The following is a 24,559-nucleotide window of genomic DNA, read 5'->3' on the forward strand; positions in this document are numbered from 1 at the left end:
CAGAAAAGAGCATGTTAAAGCAGGACTGAGTGGAATTCTCTCTCGTAGAATGCAGATGGTGAGAAAAATATTGAAGGGAAAGGGAGGTAAAGAAAATTAGTGTTGGGGCTGGAGAACAGTGTATGGTATTCATCTTTCAGAAATTTGAAACTCTGGGAATTGTACAGGGGAGTCCGAGGGATGTAACTGCCTGGGAGGCCTCAAACTCGCCCTTTTGTGGATGAAGATCACGTCCCATCATTGTCACTCACAGCCACTGTGGTTTGATAGAGCTCCCTGGGAGGTGCTGGGAAGTGGTCCCAGGGCCATCAACACATAGGAGCTTTACCCTGCTTTCTGGGCAGGGTTTGGCAAAATTAAAAAGGAAGAAAAATTATTTATCGTCCACCCAGTGCGAATTAAGAAAAATGGTATGATCTGGATTTTAAGCAAGTCAGGAGGGAGTAGAAAAATTTTATCACCTTTTCCTTTGGCACAAGCTGATGGCCCCTAAGTGATGTCCTCACCCAGATGGACAGAAGCCCACTTTCCCTGGCAGGCACGCTTTGGGAGTTGCATCATTCCTGCTTCCTGCATATGCCAGGGAATGGACAGCAGGCATTCTGGGAGGGTAAGGGTTGAGCTGTGGAAAAGTATTGGGGAAAAAATGTAGTTCAGGAGTCAGAAAATAGTTCACAAATCTAAAACTCCATTCAGAGTTGCTTCTAAACACCATCATAGCACACATGTATATAATATTCACACGCAGCATGAAAAGTGGTAAGTTTTTTGTTTTCCTTCCCCAAATGGAATTCCTTTTCTTTCTTTCTTTTGAGATGGAGTGTCACTCTGTCGCCCAGGTTGGAGTGCTGTGGCATGATCTTGGCTTACTACAACCTCCGCCTCCCGGGTTCAAACTATTCTTCTGCCTTAGCCTCCTAAGTGGCTGAGATTACAGGCATGCACCAGCATGCCTGGCTAATTTTTGCATTTTTAGTAGAGATAGGGTCTCACTGTGTTGGCCAGGCTGGTCTTGAACTCCTGACCTCAAGTGATCCACCCACCTTGGCCTCCCATAGTGCTGGGATTACAGGTGTGAGCCACCATACCTGTCTGGATTTCAAAAATAATACCTGTCATTCCAAAATAGTACTTAGGTGATAATTTTTCTTTCTCCTCAAATCGTTTGAGGCAAAACGATTGTCTAGTGTTAGATCTTTTTCTCATCCCTCAAATATAATGAGCCTAGAAATTTCTCTTGGTCCATCAGTTCCATTGAGAAATATTTCCTGGTAGCCACAAAGATTAGAAAAAAATATAGAAAGACTATTTGGAAACAAATATTTTGACTGTTGGAGGGAATTTCTAACTCCTCTTTCTTTAATTTTATATATTTAAGATTAGAAGCAAAAACAAAAACAAAACAAAACAAAAGATTAGAAGCAAAGCAAAACAAACAAATGAACAATAATCAAAAATCAGGAAGTCCAAACCCAACCTTTTCCAAACTCTTAAATACTAGGTTTCAAAACACAGTGTGGAGGATGGTTACTTGAGTAGGTTTGGGTCACATTGGAGTCCAGACTCTGCCCTTAACTTAATTTCTTTCCCTTTCTTTCTTTCCTTTCCCTCCCTCCCTCCCTCCCTCCCTCCCTCTCTCTCTCTCTCTCTCTCTTTCTTTTTCTTTTCTTTCTCTTTCTTTCTTTTTTTTTTTTTGAGACGGAGTTTTGCTCTTGTTACCCAGGCTGGAGTGCAATGGCGCGATCTCGGCTCACCGCAACCTCCGCCTCCTGGGTTCAGGCAATTCTCCTGCCTCAGCCTCCTGAGTAGCTGGGATTACAGGCACGCGCCACCGTGCCCAGCTAATTTTTGTATTTTTAGTAGAGATGGGGTTTCACCATATTGACTAGGATGGTCTTGATTTCTTGACCTCGTGATCCACCCACCTCAGCCTCCCAAAGTGCTGGGATTCCAGGCTTGAGCCACCGCAACTGGCCTCGCTTTCTTTCTTTCTTTTTTTTTTGAAATGGAGTTTTGCTCTTGTTGCCCAGGCTGGAATGCAATGGTGCAATCTTGGCTCACTGCAACCTCCATCTCCTGGGTTCGAGCAATTTTCCTGCCTCAGCCTCTAAAGTATCTGGGGTTACAGGCACCCACCCACCCAACTAATTTTTGTATTTTTAGTAGAAACGGGGTTTCACCATGTTGGTCAGGCTGGGTTCAAACTCCTGACCTCAGGTAATCCACCCTCCTTGGCTTCCCAAAGTGCTGGGATTACAGGCCTGAGCCACTGCTCCCGGACAAAATCCTTAATTTTTCTGAACCTAGTTTTCTCATCTATAAAATGAGCATTATAATAGTACCTTTTCACATGGCTGTCATAGGATTAAATACAATCTTGTTTAAAGCATGTACAAAATCTACCTTAGCTATTATAGTAAAGAGTACAAAAGTGAAAGGAAAGTAATAATCTTTGCAGGGGGATGGGGGGCATAAGGAGCAGAACTGAACCAAGTGCTGAGGCAGAATCTCTGCTCCACAAATAGTTTTTTTTTTTTTTTTTTTAAAAGCAAATTGCAGAACGATATGATTCCTATCTTCCTGCAGGCTGATTTAGTTGCATGCTGGGGCACATGGCTGGTGAGTGGGCAGCGGCCCTATTAAGGACCAAAAAAGGAATGATTACTATGGGGAACTGTCATGTATGGAAAGCTATTCAGAAGGTCCACATGGAGAGGGCTATTTCCTAGACCACAGTATCCCCAGTGTTCTCTATTTTTCTGTGCTCTGAGGTTATAACTTTTCCCTTTATTTTTGTCTCTCTCATTTTATTTTACATTTTATTTTACTTTATTTTTGAGACAGAGTCTTGCTCTGTCCCCCAGGCTGGAGTGCAGTGGTGCAGTCTTGGCCCACTGCAACCTCCACCTCCCAGGTTTAAGCTCTTCTCCTGCCTCAGCCTCCTGAGTAGCTGGGATTACAGGTGCATGCCACCAAGCCCAGCTTATTTTTGTATTTTTAGTAGAGATGAAGTTTCACCATGTTGGCCAGGCTGGTCTTGAACTCCTGACCTCAAGCGATCCACCCACCTTGGCCTTCCAAAGTGTTAGGATTACAGGTGTAGCCACTGCATCTTGCCCTGTTTTTTAATTTTAATTTTATTTCATATATTTTTTGAGACAGGGTCTCACTCTGTGCCTAGGCTGGAGAGCAATGGTGCCATCTCAGCTCACTGCAACCTCTGCCTCCCAGGCTCAAGCGATTCTCCCACCTCAGCCTGGCAAGTAGGCATGCACCACCATACCCAGCTAATTTTTCTATTTTTTGGTAGAGGCAGGGTTTCACCATGTTGGCCAGGGTGGTCTCAAACCACTGACCTCAAGCTATCTGCCCGCCTTGGCCTCCCAAAGGCTGGGATTACAGGGGTGTGCCACCATGCCTGGAACTCTGAGATTATAACTGCCTGCCAAGGAATTCTAGAGTTGTCGGGATGACCTGGAGATCTGTTCAGGGAAAGACGGGAAGTTTATAATGATGTCGGTGTAGAATCTGCAGGCTCTAGTGACTGGAAATGAGGCTGGAAAAGGTTAATGGAGCAAAATCACAGACTCCTTGACCTGGCTGTAGTCAGGCTCCTCTGGGTCCTCCTTCTGTCTAGGCTCAACCTGGGGCTCTGTCTGGGCCCACTTACTTCAGTTTTATCAAGAATCCCTCTGAATGAGTTTAGTGAAATCCCCCTCTCTCGTCTGACCACTGTCAACATCTTCTTACCCTGGCTTCCTTTCAGCAGAAACCTTGTTAAGTCAGTTTAGTGAAGAGTTACCCTACTTGCTAGTGATTTTCCATCCACTGATTCCCCTGCCGTATTCCTTGGCTATAAATTTCCACTTTTCCTTATTATTCCTGAATTTGAGCCCCATGTCTCGCCCATACTACAAAACCCCATTGTTGTTGTAGCCACTACCATGATGGGGTTCAGAACATCCTACCCCAAAATATGCCACCTTGGCATATTGAATATTTTAAGCTGAAGAAATTTGAGAAACAGCAGGTGCAGGAAGGACTGTCTGACCTTCCCCCACAAGAAGGTCCTAAGCCCCTGAATGTGAGAGGCATCCTCCCTATGCCCAGAGGAAGGAGCATCCTTGTCTCTGAAGACAGGAACACCGAGAGGAATCTGAGTGGGCAGGCCTTGCTGTTTCCTCCAGCTTATTACCCTTAGATCATACCCCTTTCCCATGATTTTTCACTCTTCATCAAACCTAATAAAAACATGTCTAACCATTTTTATGGGGCTTCATTTCCATATGAAGGCTCTCATGTCACATAAAACTTACATTAAATAAATTTGTAGGCAGTGGCTCATGCCTATAATCCCAGCACTTTGGCAGGCCAAGGTGGGCAGATCACTTGAGGCCAGGAGTTTGAGACCAGCCTAGCCAACATGGTGAAAACCCATCTCTACTAAAAATACAAAAATTGGCCGGGCATGGTGGCACACACCTGTAATCCCAGCTACCTGGGAGGCTGAGGCATGAGAATGCTGGAACCTGAGAGGAGGTTACAGTAAGCTGTGATCATGCCACTGCACTCCAGCCTGGGCGACAGAGTAAGACTCAAAAAAAAAAAAATTGTATGCTTCTCTCTTATTAATCTGTCTTTTGTTACAGAGCCCCAGCAAAAGACCAAGAAGAGTAGAAGGAAAACATTTTTTTCTCTCCTATACTCCCCTGAATAGTGTATTTCTCACCATCTTTAGCAAGTATTATTGTTAATTTTTTCTTTCACAGTAGCATAATAAGGAGATTAAAATTTGTCCTCAGTGCTTAGGCAAAGAGGAGCCATCGAGTTTTTTATGCAAGGGCATTTTATGCTGAAATTTGTACTGTAGGCCAGATACAGTGGCCCATACTTGTAATCCCAGCACCTTGGGAGGCTGAGGCAGGTGGGGGGACACCACGTGAGGTCAGGAGTTTGAGACCAGCCTGACCAACATGGTGAAACCTCATTTCTACTAAAAATACAAAAAAGTAGCCCGACGTGGTGGTGCAGGTCTGTAGTCCCAGTTATTCAGGAGGCTTGAACCTGGGAGGCAGAGGTTGCAGTGAGCTGAGATTGTGCCACTGCACTCCAGCCTGGGCAACAGAGTGAGACTCTGTCTCAAAAAAACAAAAAAAGAAAAATTGCGCTCTAGCATGTGAGCTGGTCAGTGTGCCAGCCACTGTCACTGTCAGGAAAGCACTTGGCTTCATGGATCCCAGCTGTCATAAATCCAAGAGCAGCAATAAATAAATTAATGATTTTGATTCTGTGAATTGTTTTTTCCTTATTCACCTCAAGAACAACAAAATACCTGAGAAAATTGTCACATATCTTTGCAGTGTTTGTGCTGTTCTCAAAAGTTAAAAAAAAAGGGTGGGGGGACGGGACCCTGATTGACAGAGCCTATATACCGTGTATATATGTATATATTATCAAAGCTAAGGACTGATAATGTCCCAAGAGGGAACAGTGAAGAACAAAGTCCTGATTGAGGTGTCTCACAGATATTCCAGGAGTCCAGGCTAGGAACCGGGTTGAGTAAGGTAAGATAATTGCCTGTAGGTTTGCATTTCCCATGTAATACTTCGTTTTTTTTTCTTTGTCCACAATGAGAACATTTTATTTTATTTTATTATTTTTGGAGACAGACTCTTACTCTGTCACCAGGCGCCAGGCTGGAGTGCAGTGGTACAACTTCAGCTCACTGCAACCTCCGCCTCCCAGGTTCAAGCAATTCTCCTGCCTCAGCCTCTAAATCTTCACCTGCTGTTTCTCAAATCTAAATCTAAACAGAAAATTAGCTCGGCTAATTTTCTGTGTTTTTACTAGAGACAGAGTTTGATTGTGTTAGCCAGGATGGTGTCGATCTCCTGACCTCATGATCCACCCACCTCGGCGTACCAAAGTGCTGGGACTACAGGCTGCGCCACCATGCCCAGCTAATTTTTGTATTTTTAGTAGAGACGGGGTTTCACCATGTTGGTCAGGATGGTCTCCATCTCTTGACCTCGTGATCCACCTGCCTCAGCCTCCCAAAGTCCTGGGATTACAGGCCTGAGCCATGGCGCCCGGCTGAATAACGTTTTATTTAAATAAAAAGAATAATATTTCACTAGGCAATAAATCCAACATATTTCTTTTCTCTCCACAGCTACATCCAATGGTGATATTTTATAGGCTAATTTCTTTTTTTCTTGTTGTTGAGACAAAGTCTCGCTCTATGTCACCCAGGCTGAAGTGCAGTGGCGTGATCTTGGCTCACTGTAACCTCTGCCTCCTGGGTGCAAGCGATTCTCCTGCCTCAGCATCCTGAGTAGCTGGGACTACAGGTGCGTGCCACCATGCTCGGCTAATTTTCTGTGTTTTTACTAGAGACAGAGTTTGATTGTGTTAGCCAGGATGGTGTCGATCTCCTGACCTCATGATCCACCCACCTCGGCGTACCAAAGTGCTGGGATTACAGGCGTGAGCCACCATGCCCGGCCTTTTTAGGCTAATTTCTAAACAGATGCAAATTTTTACAAAGTGATGAAAGCCATGTTTTGCTCAGGAATACTATTGTTCACACACCATATAGGTTGTTTTATAGCAGATACTAAGTTTGCCAAGCTTCAGATGGCAAAAAGCTAAGTTGTGAATTCAGTATTTTCCAGCTAGTTTCTCCTTGCCCTAGTGACTCTGGCAGCATGTACTCTTGAGACACCTCTTATTGCTCCCACTTCCTTTCTCATAGTTGAATCCACTGTGGGAGAACATTCATGTCCTTAAGGTGCAAGTCCGAGCAAAAAGCCTCCCGCAAATCCACTGAATATCACAATAAATTGCTTGATACGTTCTGTTGCTTCTTCAATTAAATTGTTGAATTCAGGTGCTGTTTCGTTCACCTGTTTCTTAATGTGTCTTTTTGCTTTGTTTGAATCTTTTTCAACTCTCTTCCAGCCAATCTGCAGGTAGCCACTAGGACTAGCAATCTGAAGGAGAACAAAGCCACCACCTACTGCAGTTGCTGCGAGTTTTCGAACTTTTTGGAACAACAATCCTGCACACCGGCCAGTAACACCATCCATTCAATCTGGGTAGCTATCGAGCATTTTTTCTACCATAGGTCTCAAACTGTGGCCAAACACTAGATTCCACCACTGGTGTCTTCCTGCATACTCAGTTAAATCCTGTGCTTCATAAGCGTCATCACTTTCAGATTCTTGAGGAGGGGGTTTCTGGGTTGCCCTAATACTGCCGGCAGCCAGTTCTGGGGTCATCTCCCCCACCCTGCCCTTCTCTCCCTGGCACTTTAAGGGCTGCTGTAGGACAGATGGAAGTCTGTGGTCTCTCCAGTGTAATATTTCATGGGTGGAACCTAGTTGTTACTTTTAAGTAATACTTTTTATTTTAATTTCTAAATTAATTAATTATTTTTTGAGATGGAGTCTTATTCTGTCGCCCAGGCTGGCATGCAGTAGCATGATCTCCGCCTCCCAGGTTCAAGCGATCTCCTGCTTCAGCCTCCTGAGTAGCTGGGATTACAGGCACACACCACCCCGCCTGGCTGGTTTTTGTAGTTTTAGTAGAGATGAGATTTTACTATGTTGGCCAGGCTGGTCTTTAACTCCTCAGCTCGTGGGATCCGCCCACCTCAGCCTTCCAAGGCACCCCTCCACTTTGAACTTTCTGAAAGTATAACTTTAACTAGTAACTTACCATAAATGGAATCTTACTTATGGGGCTGGTTAATGGCATTTGGTTTTAGATGTGACAGGCTGCCAACATAGGCAAACAAGGTTTGTCCTCATTCCAAACTGGGTATGTAAACCTCCCATGTCCAGTTTCCTGAGCCCTATATGTTTCCATTCCACCTTTCTCCTCTAGGACCCCAAATTAACCTTCCACAATGGAAGGCTGACTTTTCCTTGCAGACCTTTCTTAAAGCTTAAAAGTAGTATCAAATTCAGAAGGAGGAAGGGGGAGATGCGGAAGAGGCTGGTGGAGCCGGCAGGGTCCCAGAGGAGAGATGGCCATCTCCTAAGAATAAACAGTTTCACCAGAGGCCGAGCCTGGACCATCTGCTCGCTGTTTGCTTTGGACGGCGCTGGCCAAGAGGTCTCAGGGTTAGGCTCTCCCCAGAGATGAGAGCTCCCCGGAGCAGGCTGCACGCTGCCTGCAGCTTGTCGCCTGGGGCTGCCCTGAGATTTCCGGAATTTTACAGAAAAGGGAAGCCTGAGCCTAAAACTTCTCTCAGAGGCGGCCACCCTGGCTGGGCCCAGCTCCTCCCAAACTAAGAACTCGGTTGGGCTCTCCGAAGCTGCTGGCTTCTGAGTGGCGGAAGGCGCCAGGCTCCGTGATTGAAACCACATGGGCTGGAGGTTTCAAGAGCGGCGACCCAGATGCCAGGGGACTGACTGCCGCTGCTTTTTACGTCTCCTTTGTCTTTGGGGTTTCCAAAGTCAGATCCTCTGACAGCCCTAGATCACCAGTATCCCAGCAGAAAGAGTAGTAATTTTATTTTATTTTTTAAAAGTTGATGAAAGAGCATTTCTCTCCTCCCTCCCCTAAACCGTAAAATGACCAGAAATCCCCAGGGCCTGGGATTGCCTCCTGCTTGCTAAGCAGGAGCAGGAGCTCTGTCCCAGGCTCCTCCAGCTCTGCCCCTGATTTCCTCGGATGAGACCGAAAGGAGGGATGAAGTTTATTTGTGAGGCGTGAGGCAAATTCCTTAAACTAGTGTAAGATACACATGAACTCTTCTTAAATTTAAAACTTTAAAAAGTTGCAGGACTAAGACATAAATACATTCTCATTATAAAACACATGAAACACTGAAAGGCCTTCCTTGACCTATTCCCATCATGCCTCCTCCCTTCCCCCAAGTAATTCCTGTTAAGAATTTTATGAAGATCCTTCTAGATCTTTCTCTAGTGCTTATGTGTACGTGTGTGTACATAGAGAAATACGAAACTTTATTTTATATTTAGCAATGACAGGATTTACTGTATGTATTGTTTGCAATTTATTGCACTTTTCTGGAGGTTTTAAAAATCTTTTCCTGCTGGTTGCAAGATCTACTTTCTAATGGCAGCTTATCCGCTATTTTGACCCAGAGTCCAAACCTACTAACATCCTCCCAGTTCCCACCTCCTGCCCGCCCCACCACCTTTTCCTACGGCATGGAGCTAAGAATAGTTCTAACATTTAAAAAAATTTATTGATGTATTTACTTGACATGAAGTCTCATTCTGTCACCCAGACTGGAGTGTAATGGCACGATCTCGGCTCCTCCACCTCCTGGGTTCAAGCAACCTCCGCCTGCAACCTCCGCCTCCTGGGCTCAATCAAGCAATTCTCCTGTCTCAGCCTCCTGAATAGCTGGATTACAGGCGTGCACCACCATGCCTGGCTAATTTGTTATATTTTTAGTAGAGACCGGGTTTCACCCTATCGGCCAGGCTTGGTCTCAAACTCCTGACCCCAGGTGATCCACCTGCCACGGCTTCCCAAAGTTCTTCTATTAAACAGGCATGAGCCACTGTGTCCAGACTCTTCTAACATTTTTAAATGGTTGAAAAAAATTAAAAGAAAAGAGACTGTTTTCTGACATATCCATTGTATAAAATTTAAATTCTGTGTCTCTAAATAAGTTCTACTGGAACACAGCTACACTGATTCATTTATGTATGGTGTATGGTGCTTTCACACCACAGCAGCAGTGTTGCGTTCTTGTGACTGACATCGTCTGGTCCTTTGCAGAAAATCTTTACAAACCTCTGACCTACAGAATAGTTTCTCAATAGGAAAAAAGGTTCCTATTGGGTTGAAAACTATTCTGTAGCTCAGAGGTTTGTACAAGAAATGTTCAAAAGTTTATTGGGCTATTAGATGTTAAAAATATAACAGAAGAAATAGGACGGGCCAGTGAGTTAGGGGCCTGGGTTCTGCAGCTGGTTCTGCTGTTTAGAAACCTGTATGGCCTTGAGCAATCAATTCTGTCTCTTTAGGCTCAGTTTCCACAGCAGCAATACGAAGGAATTGGGTTTGATCTCTAAGCTTTGGTGGGAACATTTAAAGATTCTAAAATAGATGGTAGAGAAGTACATAATAGATGCTGTCTGTCCCATGGCGATAAAAGGGTATTGGACTGGCTGTCCTCCAATTTATGTGAATGTGAATAGGTGGGCCATTAAGATTCAGAATAGGCATTGACTCCATGGTCAGAATATTACGGTTTGTTGTGTAGACATCTGAAGTACAGGAATAGCTGCTAGAATGAGAATGGAGAATACAAGGGCCAGTACGCCTCCTAGTTTGTTAGGGGTGGATTGTAAGATTGCGTAAGCAAACAGAAAGTACCACTCTGGCTTACTGTGGTGTAGGTGTTGAGGGGGGTTGGCTCTGGGTCGCTCAGAAGGTCAGGTGAAATAGTACTAGGATTATTAGGAGGGAAAAACTAAACCTAAAATATCTTTGATTGTATAGTAGGGATGGAAGATAAATTTGTCAGGGTCTGATGAAATCCCTGAAGGGTTATTAGATCCCGTTTCACGTAGGGATAAAAGGTAAACAGGAGGCCGGGCGCAGTGGCTCACGCATGTAATCCCAGCACTTTGGGAGGTCGAGGAGGGCGGATCACGAGATCAGGAGATCGAGACCATCCTGGCTAACATGGTGAAACCGTGTCTCTTCTAAAAATACAAAGAAAAAAAAATTAGCTAGGTGTGGTGGCATGCACCTGTAGTCCCAGCTACCTGGGAGGTTGAAGCAGGAGAATCGCTCGAACCCGGGAAGTGGAGGTTGCAGTGAGCTGAGATCACACCACTGCACTCCAGCCTGGGTGACAGAGTGAGACCCCGTCTCAAAGAAAAAAAAAAATGGTGAACAGGAATAAAAGGTGAAATGCAAAAGGGATTCTTACATTTGTTGCTGCTGGTGATCAGTAAGTCAGAAGATAAGTTATCGTTAGTTGGTGGAGGGAATCCTCCCCTCTACCCCCCGACTCTCACAGTGCCACACACAACCTTTGCCCAAAGCTTTCCTCTCTTCCTCTCTGCCAACTCTAGGCCAGGGCTCCTCAACCTCAGCACTACTGACCTTTCTGGCTGTAAAGGACGTAATTCCTTGCTGCAGGGGCATTCTGCGCATTGTGAAATGTATATAGTACCATCCACTCTACAGTGGCCTCTACTCCCTACATGCTGGTTGCACCTACCCATAGCCCCTGATAAGGCTTAGATGTTTTGTCATCCCCAAATCTCATGTTGAAATATGACCTCCAGTGCTGGAGGTGGGCCTAGTGGGAGGTGTTTGGGTGATGGGGTGGATCCCTCATGAATGTCTTGCTGCCCTCCCTGTGGTAGTGCGTGCTTGATCATCTGTTAATTAATGTGAGAGTGGGTTGTTTAAAGGAGCCTGGCATCCTCCACCTCTTGCTCCCTCTCTTGTCATGTGATATGCGGGCTCTCCCTCTGCCTTCTTTTAAGATTCTAAAATGGATGTAGAGAAGTATATAATAGATGCCGTCTGTCTGATGGCAAGCTTTCCGAGGCCCTCGTTAGAAGCAGATGCCCAACTCTACGCTTCATGTACAGCCTGCAGAGCCGTGAGCCAATAAACCTCTTTTCTTTCCAGTCTCAGGTATTCCTGTATAGCAATGCAAAATAGACTAACACAACCCTTCCTCCTTCCTCCGGTTGTGACAATCAAAAATGTTTTCAGATATTGCCAAATGTTTCCTGGGAAACAACATTGCCCCCACCTGAGAACCACTGCTCTAAACCTCGGTCTCTTTCTAAGCCCAAATCAAATTACCTGATTCTAGTTCACAATGGGCTCTTCTCTCTGTGAATTGCTAAGGTGTTTACTGTTATATAGTAACTTTTTACTTCACCGTATAAACTTAATTAATTCATTATTTTTAATGATGTTTATGAAATGGCTTATACTGTCTTGTATTCATCACTTGCAGTGTACATATCTCAGCCCCCAAAACATAGTGATTTTCTTTTTTTTTTTTTGAGATGGAGTCTTACTCTTGTTGCCCAGACTGGAGTGCAATGGCACAATCTCGGCTCACTGCAACCTCTGCCTGTTGGGTTCAAGCGATTCTCCTGCCTCAGCCTTCCAAAGTGCTGGGATTACAGGTGTAAATCACTGCCCCTGGCTGATCTAGCCAAAATTCTTCAAATTTGACCTTGATCCTACATGTTGGGAGTGGGGTAGCAGAGGCATTAGGAGATCCATTTGTCCAGGTATTGCTTTCAGATATACCACCAGAGGCTTGCCGTTGAAATGGAAGTTGTTGAAGCTGTTGAAATGTGAGCCTAAGATCAGGGGGGTTTCTACAGTGCCTGGCAGAGAAGGTGGGAAACCTATAGTAGGTGGCTTTGATCTTACCATCCTATAGTCAAGCCCTAAGCGGGAGAAGGGGCACTTAGGAGTTACAGTGCAACATCTCCTAGGAAAAGTTGTGGAGAAGGTTCTTGTCTGCATGGAATCTCTTAAAACAGGCAGTCCTATTCCTAGACGGGAGCCCATGATTTCTTCTTGTCAGGCCAAAGTCCCATGTCTCATCTCTGATGTTCCTGCCTAGGTCCAGGGAGGGGCACTTCAAGAAGGCAATGGAAGCTCCTGACAACTTATTCACTGGGCCTAACCCCTCACCTATGTGGGGATACTGCAGAGTTCTGGGTGAGCTTATTTCCAGCCCCCACCCCCAATTATTTAGCCAGCTGCCTGAGGGCAGGAGCCACGTTTCACTGTCACTCTGTGTTCCATGGGACACTGGCCATGGAATCAGCACCCATGGACCTTAGTCATGAATTTTTCCCCTACAAGCTGAGTGACTGTTGCCAATCATTGTCCCTGACCCTCACTCCCTCGCTGCTTACCTATGTTATTTATTAGGATAATACCACTGTGGTGAACATACCCTAAGGTGGCTCCCATGATCCCCAACTCCTGATGTTTGTGCCTTTGGGTAATCACAGGCCCTTGAGGATGGGTAGACCTGTGACTTGCTTTCAACCAACAGAATATGGCCAAGATGATGGGCTGTCAATTCCATGATTATGTTAAATTGTCTAAAACAACCTTGCAGCAGACTGGAAGTAGATGTACTGCCAACCTTGAAGAAGTTAGCTATCATGTGAACCACCTATGGAGAGAGAACCACCCACGAGACAGGGACCTAAGGGTGGCCTCTGATCAATATCCAGCAGAGGACTGACCCTCTGTTCTACAACCAAAAAGAACTCAACACTGCTAACATTCATGTGGGTGTGGAAGCACATCCTTCCGCAGCTGAGCCTCCAGATGAGAACCCAGGCTTTGCTAACACCTTGATACAGTCTTGTGAGATTGAGATTCTTTTTTGTTTTTGAGACAGAGTCTCACTCTGTTGTCCAGGCTGGAGTGCAGTGGTGTGATCTCAGCTCACTGCAACCCCTACCTCCCAGGTCCAAGTGTTCCTCCTGCCTCAGCCTCCTGAGTAGCTGGGAATACAGGCACCTGCCACCGTGCCTGGCTAATTTTTGTATTTTCAGTAAAGACCAGGTTTCACCATGTTGGCCAGGCTGGTCTCAAACTCCTGGCCTCAAGTGATTCATCTGTCTCAGCCTCCCAAAGTGCTAGGATTACAGGCATGAGCCACTGCACCCAGCAGCCTTGTGAGAGTCTAAGCAGAGGATCCTGCTAAACCATAGCTGGACTCCTAACCCACAGAGATGATGAAATAATAAGCGTGTGGTGTTTTAAGCTGCTAAATTTGTAGCCATCTGTTACATGGTAATAGGTAGTTGATACACCCACTTCTTTGGTTTGTGTTGAGGGCTTTGTAATCTGCAATACATTGTAGATGCATAGGACATTACTGGATCCAATATCTAACATAGTTCCGCCATACTGTACTCTCAATAAATATTTGGCCGGGCACGGTGGCTCACGCCTGTAATCCCAGCACTTTGGGAGGCCGAGGCGGGTGGGTCACGAGGTCAAGAGATGGAGACCATCCTGGTCAACATGGTGAAACCCCGTCTCTACTAAAGATACAAAAAATTAGCTGGGCATGGTGGCGTGTGCCTGTAATCCCAGCTACTCAGGAGGCTGAGGCAGGAGAATTGCCTGAACCCTGGAGGCAGAGGTTGCGGTGAGCCAAGATAGGGCCATTGCACTCCAGCCTGGGTAACGAGCGAAACTCCGCCTCAAAAATAAATAAATAAATAAATATTTGGGGATAATGATGATTTTTGGTAAACTGAGGTTAAATGGACATGAAGATGAGAATTGTGACAGAAAAGAAGTCATATAAAGCAGTAGACAGTTTTTTTGAAGTGCGGGGGATATCCTCTGCCTTGCAGATTTACGGGCTGATTGCATATGGACCTCAGGTACCAGCCGGTGGATCCCTTTCGACCCCATTCCTCGGATTGTATGGGTTTTGTCCTCATTTCACTGGCTGATTGTGTGTCAGGGGCCTGACTTTCCTGCTGTCCCGGCTTCTCAGACTTAAAGGCTCTAGTGCTGTATCAGCCACTTCATGGGGCAATGGAGCAACTGAAATGTGGCTAACTAGAATTGAAATGCACAGTAAATGTCAAACACCCACCAGATTTCAAAGACTCAGCACACTCAAAAGAGTGTAGAAGTCTTGTTAATAATTTTTACATTGATTACACTTTGAAAGAATATTTTGTATATTTAGGGTTCAAGGAAAATGTATGAAAGTTAATTTCCCCTGTTTCTCTTTGCTCTTTTGGACACAACTACTAAAAATTTTACATAACATGGGGGCTCGCGTTCTGTTTATTTCTATATTCTCTACTGGACTGCATTGCTGTAGAGTGCTAGTAAAGGGTCACCTTTGTGCTCTGATCTGTTTTCCTGCCAACCTCTGTGACTCACCGGTTGAGAACTACTGCCCAAGTTCTAGTTCTGGATCCCCAGAAACTGAAGTAAGAGGACACTCCTTTTACTTGCACGTCCCTGACTGTGTCAGTGTGTGCTCCATGAGTGGGTGGGTTTGGCTCTGTGACTGTTTTTTTTTGGGACGGGGAGTCTTGCCCTGTTGTGCAAGCTGGAGTGCAGTGGCAGGATCTGGGCTCACTGCAACCTCCACCTACCGGGTTCAAGCTATTCTCCTGCCTCAGCCTCCTGAGTAGCTGGGACTACAGGCGCCTGCCACCATGCTTGGCTAATACCTGGCTAATTTTTGTATTTTTAGTAGAGACGGGGTTTCACCATGTTGGCCAGGCAGGTCTCGAACTCCTGATTTCAGGTGATCTGCCTGCCTCGGCCTCCCAAAGTGCTGGGATTTCAGGTGTGAGTCACTGGGCCCGGCCTTGCTGCTGGTTTTAATGTGCTGACTGAGCTGTGCTTCTCACCCTGTAAGGCAGAATAGTCTTGCACTTCCTTGCCTTAGTGAGCTTGATGAGTGCACTAGGAAATCAGATGGTGTCCTAGTGCCATCTGCCACTTTTCATATCCCCTCCTGCTCTTCAGCTCCCACCTATAGCCCTTCCTGCAAGGAAAGGTCCATTACACCAGCAGGTGGGGTCTGGGCCTCTGCAGGTAACTCCCAGCTGCTCATTAAGGCTGCCTGGAGGCTCAGGGTAGGGCAGGGCCAGCTGTGTGCATCATGACTGCTCAGAAGAGAGGCTTTTGGGCACGCCTACCAGCATCATTTCCTCTCAGTTATAATAGTGATGCTGAAAATTGTGTCAGATTAGCCATTCAAAAAGGTTTAAGGATCTGGGGCTGTGCCTCTTGTATCGCTTAGCGGATTGAATGGGGCTACTTCCTTCTTACTGAGAACCAGCGAGTCATGTTTGATCCCTCTCTCTTCCTTTGCTTTACATGCAGCCAGCCCTGGTTCTATATATTGAAGCTTTTGAATACCTTTGACTCTGACCTTTCTCTATCCCTGTTATCCTGCTTAATGCAAACTCTCACATCTTTGTGTAAAATGGACTATTTGCCTTCAGTTTTATATTTTCCAGTGCATTCACTATGTTTTCTAAAATGTCATCTTTTTTTTTCAAGTTCAACTTCAAATTTAGTGTGGGAGAAAGACCCTTGGAAATACGACTTTGCTTGGCAGTCCAACCTCATCCCATGTAGCTGTTCCATTGCCATGCTCTGTTCTAGCCTCACTGAGCTGCCTCTGTTCTACACATGAACCACCACACAATTATCTTTGCATTCACTATTTTCTCTACCTGGAGCAACCTGTCCTACTCTTTTATCCTGCCTGTGGCCCCCAAGGTCTACCTTTCACTGGCCCCATGAGACTCAGAGGTCACATCCTCCGAGCCTTTCTTTTTTATAAAATTAAAAAATAGTTTTTTCTTTACAGATGGGGTCTCACTGTATTGCCCAGACTGGTCTTGAACTGTTGTGCTCAATTGATCCTCCTGCTTCAGCCTCCCGAAGTGCTAGGATTACAGGTGTGAGCCACTGTGCCCAGCAGTGAGCCTTTCTTGACTGCCCTTTCTCTGGATTCCATAGCAGGCCTGCAACCTAGCATGATGTATTGTGATGTCTCTCTCACTAGACCGTCAGTGCCTGGAGGGTCAGGACCATGTCCTTGGCTGCATCGGCAGCATCTTGTGCAGTGCTGGATACAGAGTAGGCACTCAAGAAAACAGTTGTTGAGGAACTGATCGGAGGTAATGAAACTTTCCTTAGTGGTTAAAGACACTGACTTTTTTTTTTGAGATAGGGTCTTGTTCTGTTGCCCAGGCTGGATCAGTGGTGTGATCATGGCTCACTGCAGCCTGGAATTGCTGGCCTCAAGAGATCCTCCCACCTTGGTCTTCCGAAGTACTGGAATTATAAGCATGAGCCACTGTGCATGGCTTAGACTTTGGAGCCAGACTGTGTAAATTCACATCTCAGTTCTGCAGCTTACCTAGATGCAAGTTACTTGATCTTTCCATTCCTAAACATCCCCATCTATAAAACAGGGCTACTAATAGTACACAACCTCATGAGTTGGTGGTGACAATTACGTAAGTTAATATGTGTAGGGCACATAGAATAGTTCCTGGCTGTTTTAAGTGCTATGTAAGTGTAGCTGTTATGTTTAGGGCCACAGGGCTTCTAAGTGGCTTTCAAAGCTGGCATTTAGTTTAGGTCTTTCTGACCTCAAAGCTTATGCTGTTTACACTATGCCCTGCTATCATAGATTTGTCTGAACTATGCACAAGGGCATCTGGATGGAATCTGAAGAGACGGGGAGAAGAGTATCAGTCGTCTGCAGTTCTGACAGCATAAAGCTTAGCATGCAAGGATGTACCTGCCTATGACAAGAGAATGAGGACAAAATACAACCCTATGAATAGAAATAGCCTAAATTTACATGTCCACAAAATAAGCTGGTTCCTGTTCTACTTTTCCACATACTAGTCACAGATCATTTCCTGACTTGGATTAGCAGATAGGAAGGGTATTGGATGCCTAAGGTTGTTTCCCTGGACATTGGGAATCTTTACCTCCAGACTTCAGACCTTCTAAGAGATGAACAGATTCTCCCTTAAAGAACTTCAGGTCTGAATGCCAAACCCCCAAACTTCTACCCTCATCTCCTAGAAGCCCCATCTGTACCTGCCCGACATTTACAGTGGGAAGCTAGTCAATTGCACGCATGACCCAGGTTCTAGTCATTACTAAGAAATATATATTAGCAAGACTTCTTCAACAACTTACTGCCTCTGTTATATTTCTTTTTTCAAATTCATTCCTCCCTCCCTCCCTCCCTCCCTTCCTTCCTTCCTTCCTTCCTTTCTTCCTTCCTTCCTTTCCTTCCTCCCTCCCTCCCTTCTTTCTTTCTTTCTCTTCCTTCTTTCCTTCCTTCCTTTTTTCTTTCTTTCCTTCCTTCCTTCTTTCTTCTTTCTTTCTTTCTTTTTTCTGTCTTTCTTCTTTCTTTCTTTTTTCTTTTCTTTTCTTTTCTTTCTTTCTGATGGAGTCTTTCTCTGTTGCCCAGGCTGAATCTCTGCTCACTGCAACCTCTGCCTCCCGGGTTCAAATAATTATCCTGCCTCCCAGTAGCTGGGACTACATGCATGTGCCACCACGCCCAGCTAATTTTGTATTTTTACTAGAGACAGGGTTTCTCCATGTTGGTCAGACTGGTCTTGAACTCCTGACCTTGTAATCAGCCTGCCTCGGCCTCCCAAAGTGCTGGGATTATGGGCATGAGCCACCGCGCCCGGCCACCTCGGTTATAGTTCATAAAGATTGAGATTGAGTGTGTGCCTAATGTCTTAGCTTCTTCTAGAAACATCAGGCTCTTTTAGAAGGGCACACTGAATGCTACTTCCACCCTGTCATGGCTACATCCTTACAGAGAGTTCACTCATTGCTTTCCAAGACAGGAATTAGAATTTGTTTTCTGTTTAGTCAAACCGTGGGCTCAAACGAAGAAAGATGGGCTGGGATGTGGTGAGGAGTGGGTAAAATATCAAAGGCCTTGAATTTTCAGGAAGCAGGTATCTAAATTAGACCACCAGAGGAGATGCCTGGAAAGTACAAGCCACATGTTCGTCTGCAGAGCCCACTGAGCCACGATAAGAAAGTGTTTACAGAGTCTAGGAAGAGGTAGGAAAGAATTCTTCCCTAGAGCCTTCAGAGGAAACACCACTCTGCTGTTCCTTGATTTCAGACTTCTGGCCTCCAGCACTGTGACAGAATATATTTCTGTTGTCTGAGGCCACCCAGGTTGCGGTGATTTATTGCAGCAGCCTTGGGAAACTGGTACATTTTTATATCTGAAAGTCCAGAGGTTTCTGGTTTTAGGCATGGCTAGATGCAGGTGTTTATACTTACCATGTCATCGGATATATAGTAGTCACCATCTCCGGGTTCTGTTTATCTTGGAGTTTATTTCATTTCAGGTTAGCTCTTCCGAGGGGAGCAAAATGGCCCCAGAATATAAACTCCAGGCTTACCTTTGATCAGTTTAATTGTAAAAAGCCTGGGTTTGGTCAATCTTGAGTCCTGTGTCCATTGCTGAACTAGTTCCTGCCACCATAAGCATGGAGTGCTGTAACTGGTGAGGCCTCAGACCTTTGTGTATCCCTGGAACTTGGAATAAGTGGGGGAAATGGGAGAGGAGAGGTTCCTAAAGGGAAAAGAGGTCCTCAAAAAAAATTTTTTTTTTTTTTAAGGCAGAGTCTCACTCTATTGTCCAGGCTAGAGTGCAGTGACACAATGTGAGCTCACTGCAACCTCCGCTTCCCAGGTTCAAATGATTCTCCTGCCTCCTAAGTAGCTGGGATTACAGGTGCTTGCTACCACACCTGGCTAATTTTTGTATTTTTGGTAGAGACAGGCTTTCACCATGTTGGCCAGGCTGGTCTTCAATTCCTGACCTCAGGTGATCCTCCCGTCTCAGCCTCCCAAAGTGCTGGGATTACAGGCATGAACCACTGGGCCTGGCCTCTCGAAGATTTCTCAGAAGGAAACCCGAAGGGAGGAGAAAGTAGGAGAGATGTTATTATCAGAAGTAGTTGGAAAAAATGCTACACAGAGAACATACACACACAGACACACACACACACACACACACACACACACCCCGGGATTAGATCACAGAGGGCTGTGAGTGACAAGGGAGCTAGAAAGTCTTGAGAACAACAGACTAAGAAGTGAGAATTTTAGTTACTGGGAGTTCCAAGGATGGTCTTCCATAATCAGAAAGATGTGGGGGTTTGATACAGGGGCAGGTTAAATGAGGAAGATGAAAGAAAGAAAGAAGAAAGAAAGAGGAAAGAAAGGGAAAGAAAGGAAAGAGGAAAGAAAGAAGGAAAGAAAAAGAAAGGTGTGGGGAGAAGGTGGCTTGGTGATAGATTACCTTCCCACCCTCTCACAAATTCTGGAAGTCATAACTTCTTTCTTTTCGCAGCAGCAGCGCTACCCAGGTGGGTCCTAGTTGGAAGGTCAACTTTCAGTAGTAAATAATGGCTCCAGGAGGCTATCATAGCAACCCTGACAGGGGGTAGAAAGGGTCTAAATGGGGAAAGTCTTAACGATGAAACCCTTAACTTCATCATTACCAATTCTATGAATGGAACAAAAACTTACGTGTACCCTATAAATATTTAGAATATTTTATATCAATTAGAAAGAAAGGACCTGGAAGAAAAAGAATGTGATGTTTAGCTTCTCAAAGCCTTCATACTTTTCCTGCATGCATAAGAACGGGATTTGCTCAGTGTAGAAAGGGCATGAGCCAGGCCAGGTGCAGTGGCTCACACCTGTAATCCCAGCAATTTGGGAAGCCAAGGTGGGCAGATCACCTGAGGTCAGGAGTTTGAGACCAGCCTGACCAACATGATGAAATGCCATTTCTACAAAAATTACAAAAATTTGCTGGTATGGTTGCAGGTACCTATAATCCAAGCTACTCAGGAGGTTGAGGTGAGAGAATCGCTTGAACCTGGGAGGCAGAGGTTGCGGTGAACCGAGATCCCACCTTTGCACTCCAGCCTGGGCAACAAGAGCAAAACTCTGTCTCCAAAAACAAAAACGAAAACAAACAAACAAAAAAAACCAGACTGTCTGTTACCTGACTTTGTAGCTCTCACAATACTTAACTTATTCAAACAAACTGATAAGGAGTCCCTGATGGCAGTTCTATACGGGGTGTTGGGGTGGGGATAAAAGAACAGTAGGTCAAGTGACTCCAGGCCACCTGGACTTCTTGATAGACACGTTATGAAGAGTACCAAGTCAGCCTAGGGTTTTGGGGTCTTTCCATCTTTTCTTCCTTTTCTTTTCTTTTTTTTTTTTTGAGACAGAGGCTCACTTCGTCACCCAGGCTGGAGTGCAGTTGTGTGATCTCGGCTCACTGCAACCTCTGCTTCCCGGGTTCAAGCGATTATTCTGCCTCAACCTCCCAAGTAGCTGGAATTACAGGAGAGCACCACCGCTCCTGGCGCATTAGAGACAGGGTTTCCCCAAGTTGGTCAGGCTGATCTTGAACTCCTGGCCTCAAGTGATCCGCCCACCTCAGCCTCCCAAAGTGCTGGGATTGCAGGCGTGAACCACACTGCAGCTGGCCTGGGTCTTTCCATCTTATCTCACTACTTTTCTGATACTGCCAGACTTTTTTCATTCAACAGGTGTTTTGGTGGCTCCTGGTTTTTTTGCTTTGGTTTTTTTTTTTTTTTTTTTTTAATGCCAAATTGCAGGGTCTTTATTGCTGGTGGCCACGGAGGACTCATGTCTCTCCAACCCGTGGCCCTGAAAGGAGGGTGTCAAGACCTTTTATACCCGTAAAACCACCTCAGGAGTGAGGGTAAGGGGCAGGGGTCGGAGTGAGGGCCTTCAGACGTTCTGAGGGCTAGTGGATTCTGTAAATCACCTCCTGGGCGGAGATGAGGGTGAGGGGCTCCGGACTCTCTGAGGGCCAGGGGACTTTTTGACATTCTGATTGTTACTTAAGTGGTTCACAAAAGTCAAGTTTACACATTGTCTGGGTAGGGTGGAAATTACGCATTGTTAGCATTTGTTTACATGTTGTCTGGGTAGGGTGGAAATTACAGTCCTTAATGACTTATTCACATTTGGGTTATAGAAAGCAGTTTCAACAGAAAGCCGAGGTATGGTTGAGGTATCCAGTTTTATGGGGCTTTTACCATGTCACTTTCCCCCCTTGTTTTATTTACAGGAATTAAATCATTGATTCCTCCAGCAGGTTAGTATTGTTTGTTGGCTCCTGTTATGTGCCGAGCAGTGACGTGGGAATGGCAGTAGGAAAGACGACTGAAAGCTTACGGGAAAGGACATCTGGAGCGTTACTGGAGCAGGACCATAGAGAGGGAACCATTGGTTTCTGCCTAGAAACCTATTCTGTAGAACAAGTTATTTCAGTCATCTTTGCCATTTCCCTGGCAGTTCCCTATGATAAAGTCCACATGTGGAAAAGGCTGTCACCTGAAGTGACCTGGTATTCAATCCTGGCTTTAAGTTTCTGGGTCTTAGAGAGATGTCTTTCAGGATGCATTTACCTGATGGCTCATGGAGCTGTCCTGGGGATACCTGTAGAGCCACTGGCACTTGTCCTTAAGGTCTTAGGCTCTGCTATTTATGCTCACTCATTCACCTGCCCATTCATTCATTCATTCCAAAGGTTTTCATTGAGCTTCTAACTACAGAAGCATTTTGCTGGGTATTAGGTATACAAAAATGAATATAATGCTGTACTGCCACTTTTCCAGTGGAGGAACTCATACTCTAGTGGGGAGATAATATATGAATATGTGATTACAGGGTACCTGTGAAAGATGTGGGAACAGAGCTGCACCTTCTTCCTGTTCCTGCTTAGCAAAGGCAGGGAAGAATCTGACCAATGAATTCATGCTGAGATATGAGTTCTGATAGGAACCAAATGCATTACCCTTCCAGGGGCCTTTTTGCTTATTTCATCGCATGTTCGTTTTTAGCATGTTTGTTAACCAAGCCAACATCTTATGTCTGTTGAAATGTCTCTAGTTCTAGTACCAGTCCCCTAATCTGGCTTTATCACTTCACTCCTGTTCTAATTTTGAATAGCTCCATGCCTCCTTCCTCTTCCCTCTCTAGAGCATTCTTCACAAGCCTGTCAGATGAATTTGCCTATAGCACAGTTCTGATTGCAACCCTTGAATCTGCTGGTAAGCAATTTAAACTCTCTCCCCCTCAATTTCCTATAATAATCATTATAGAATGATTCAAATGATGCCCTGATGATTTCACTGAGTATTTGCAGTGATGAAACTGAGATCGTTTATGAAAAATCTTAATAATTATAAGGAGCTATACACATATATTATTACTGTTATGTTCACTGCCCAGTTAAAAAGTCTACGAGCCCAGCCCTCCACCCTCTAGTTTCAGCTCACTTTCTCACGTTCTCAAGCTCTTTTCTTCTCCCTTTCCTTTTTTTTTTTTGGAGACAGAGTCTTGCACTGATGCAGTGGCACAATCTTGGCTCATTGCAAACTCTGCCTCTGGGTTAAAGCAATTCTTGTGCCTCAGCCTCCCAAATAGTTGGGACTACAGGTGTGTGCCATGATACCCAGCTAATATTTTTGTATTTTAGTAGATACAGGGTTTCACCATGTTTCCCAGACAGGTCTCAAACTCCTGATTTCAGGCAATCCACCCACCTCTGCCTCTCAAACTGTTAGGATTACAGGCATGAGCCACCACGCCCGGCCTCTTCTCCTCTTTTATAAAATGAATGCTCCAACCTTATAAGACTGATCTGTTAGCTGGGTGTGGTGGCTCACGCCTGTAATCCCAGTACTTTGGGAGGCCAAGGTGGGCGGATCACTTGAGGTCAGGAGTTCAAGACCAGCCTGGTCAACATGGTGAAACCTCGTCTTTCGTAAAAATACAAAAATTAGCCGGGTGTGGTGGTGCGCACCTGTAATTCCAGTTACTCAGGAGCCTGAGGCAGGAGAATCACTTGAACCCGGGAGGCAGAGTTTTCAGTGAGCCGAGATCGTGCCACTGCACTCCAGCTTGGGCAACAAAGTGAGACTCCATCTCAATCAATCAATCAATCAATAAATAAATAAATGCCAAGGAGAGAGGCCTTAGAGAAAATCAGTCCTACCAACTCCTTGATCTCAGACTTCCAGCTTCCAGAATTGTGAGAAAATATATTTCTCTTGTTTCAACCGCCCAGCCTATGGTACTTTGTTTTGGCTCCCCCAGGGAGCAAATACACCCCTCAAGGGCAGTATTGCCTTTTGATTTGCTCCAAGCTCAATTTAGGTCAATGTTTGCCTTTTTCCTTTCCTCCACATTGCCCCCTGTATCTTTTCCTATTTATATCATATATGTCCCAAACATACTCAGTACAGTCTGGTGAAGGACCTTGAGCACAGAAGGTGTGTCGGAAATATCAGGAGGGAGAGAAGGATGTGGGTTAAAGTGGTTCAGCCACTGATGGATACAAATTGCCCTCAAAGGAAGCTCGTTGAGGACGTTTATTCTTTTTTCTAAAGGTTTCTTTAGGAAACAGCATCTCTTGCCATGGAACACATCTGGCTGAGTGAGTACAGAGCAGTGACATTAAATGTAATTGACATTACAGCAATCTCTGGACCACTGCTGATGGAGCTCCTGAGGTTTCAGGGCCCGTGTTGCAGCGATGCTGACATTCAAGCTTGCCAGTCATCTGGAACACTGAACTCCTCTCCTCTCCCCCAGGCACAGAACAGCTTCCAGGGTTTGAGCAAATACAAGTTTCAGATATTTTCTCTCCAAGGTGGGGTGCTCAATGGAAAACTTTTACCTAATCTTCTTCTCTGAATTTTGTTTTCTCTTTTGCTAGCTTTTCTTCTTTGCGTCCTATTGCCATGACCATTTTTGTCCCTAAAGATTTACCTTTCCCGCCTAAAATTTTGGCCCAAGTATGGAAAAGACAAGATCCTCTTTCCTTGTCCCCCTTAATAAAGCTGAGGTAGGCTGTAGCATTCAAAAGGAACTCTACTACAAAGTAAAGGGAGGTACTCCCCCAAACACACACACATAAAGAGCATACAAATTTTGTGAAGTATTGGTT

At 45.2% G+C, this 24,559-nt stretch overlaps 1 protein-coding gene and 1 pseudogene across 1 annotated transcript in view; both read right to left on the bottom strand.

The window, feature by feature from the left end:
• The window catches only part of CLMP (CXADR like cell adhesion molecule), a 135,411-nt gene that overhangs the window by 66,798 nt on the left and 44,054 nt on the right, over positions 1–24,559 (bottom strand). The gene's annotated exons all lie outside the window — the stretch shown is intronic.
• Positions 6,652–7,421, bottom strand: LOC144578052 (FUN14 domain-containing protein 1 pseudogene; annotated as a pseudogene).

The sequence above is a fragment of the Callithrix jacchus genome, chromosome 10 (genome assembly GCF_049354715.1).
Source record: "Callithrix jacchus isolate 240 chromosome 10, calJac240_pri, whole genome shotgun sequence".
In the NCBI taxonomy this organism is placed as follows: Eukaryota; Metazoa; Chordata; class Mammalia; order Primates; family Cebidae; genus Callithrix; species Callithrix jacchus.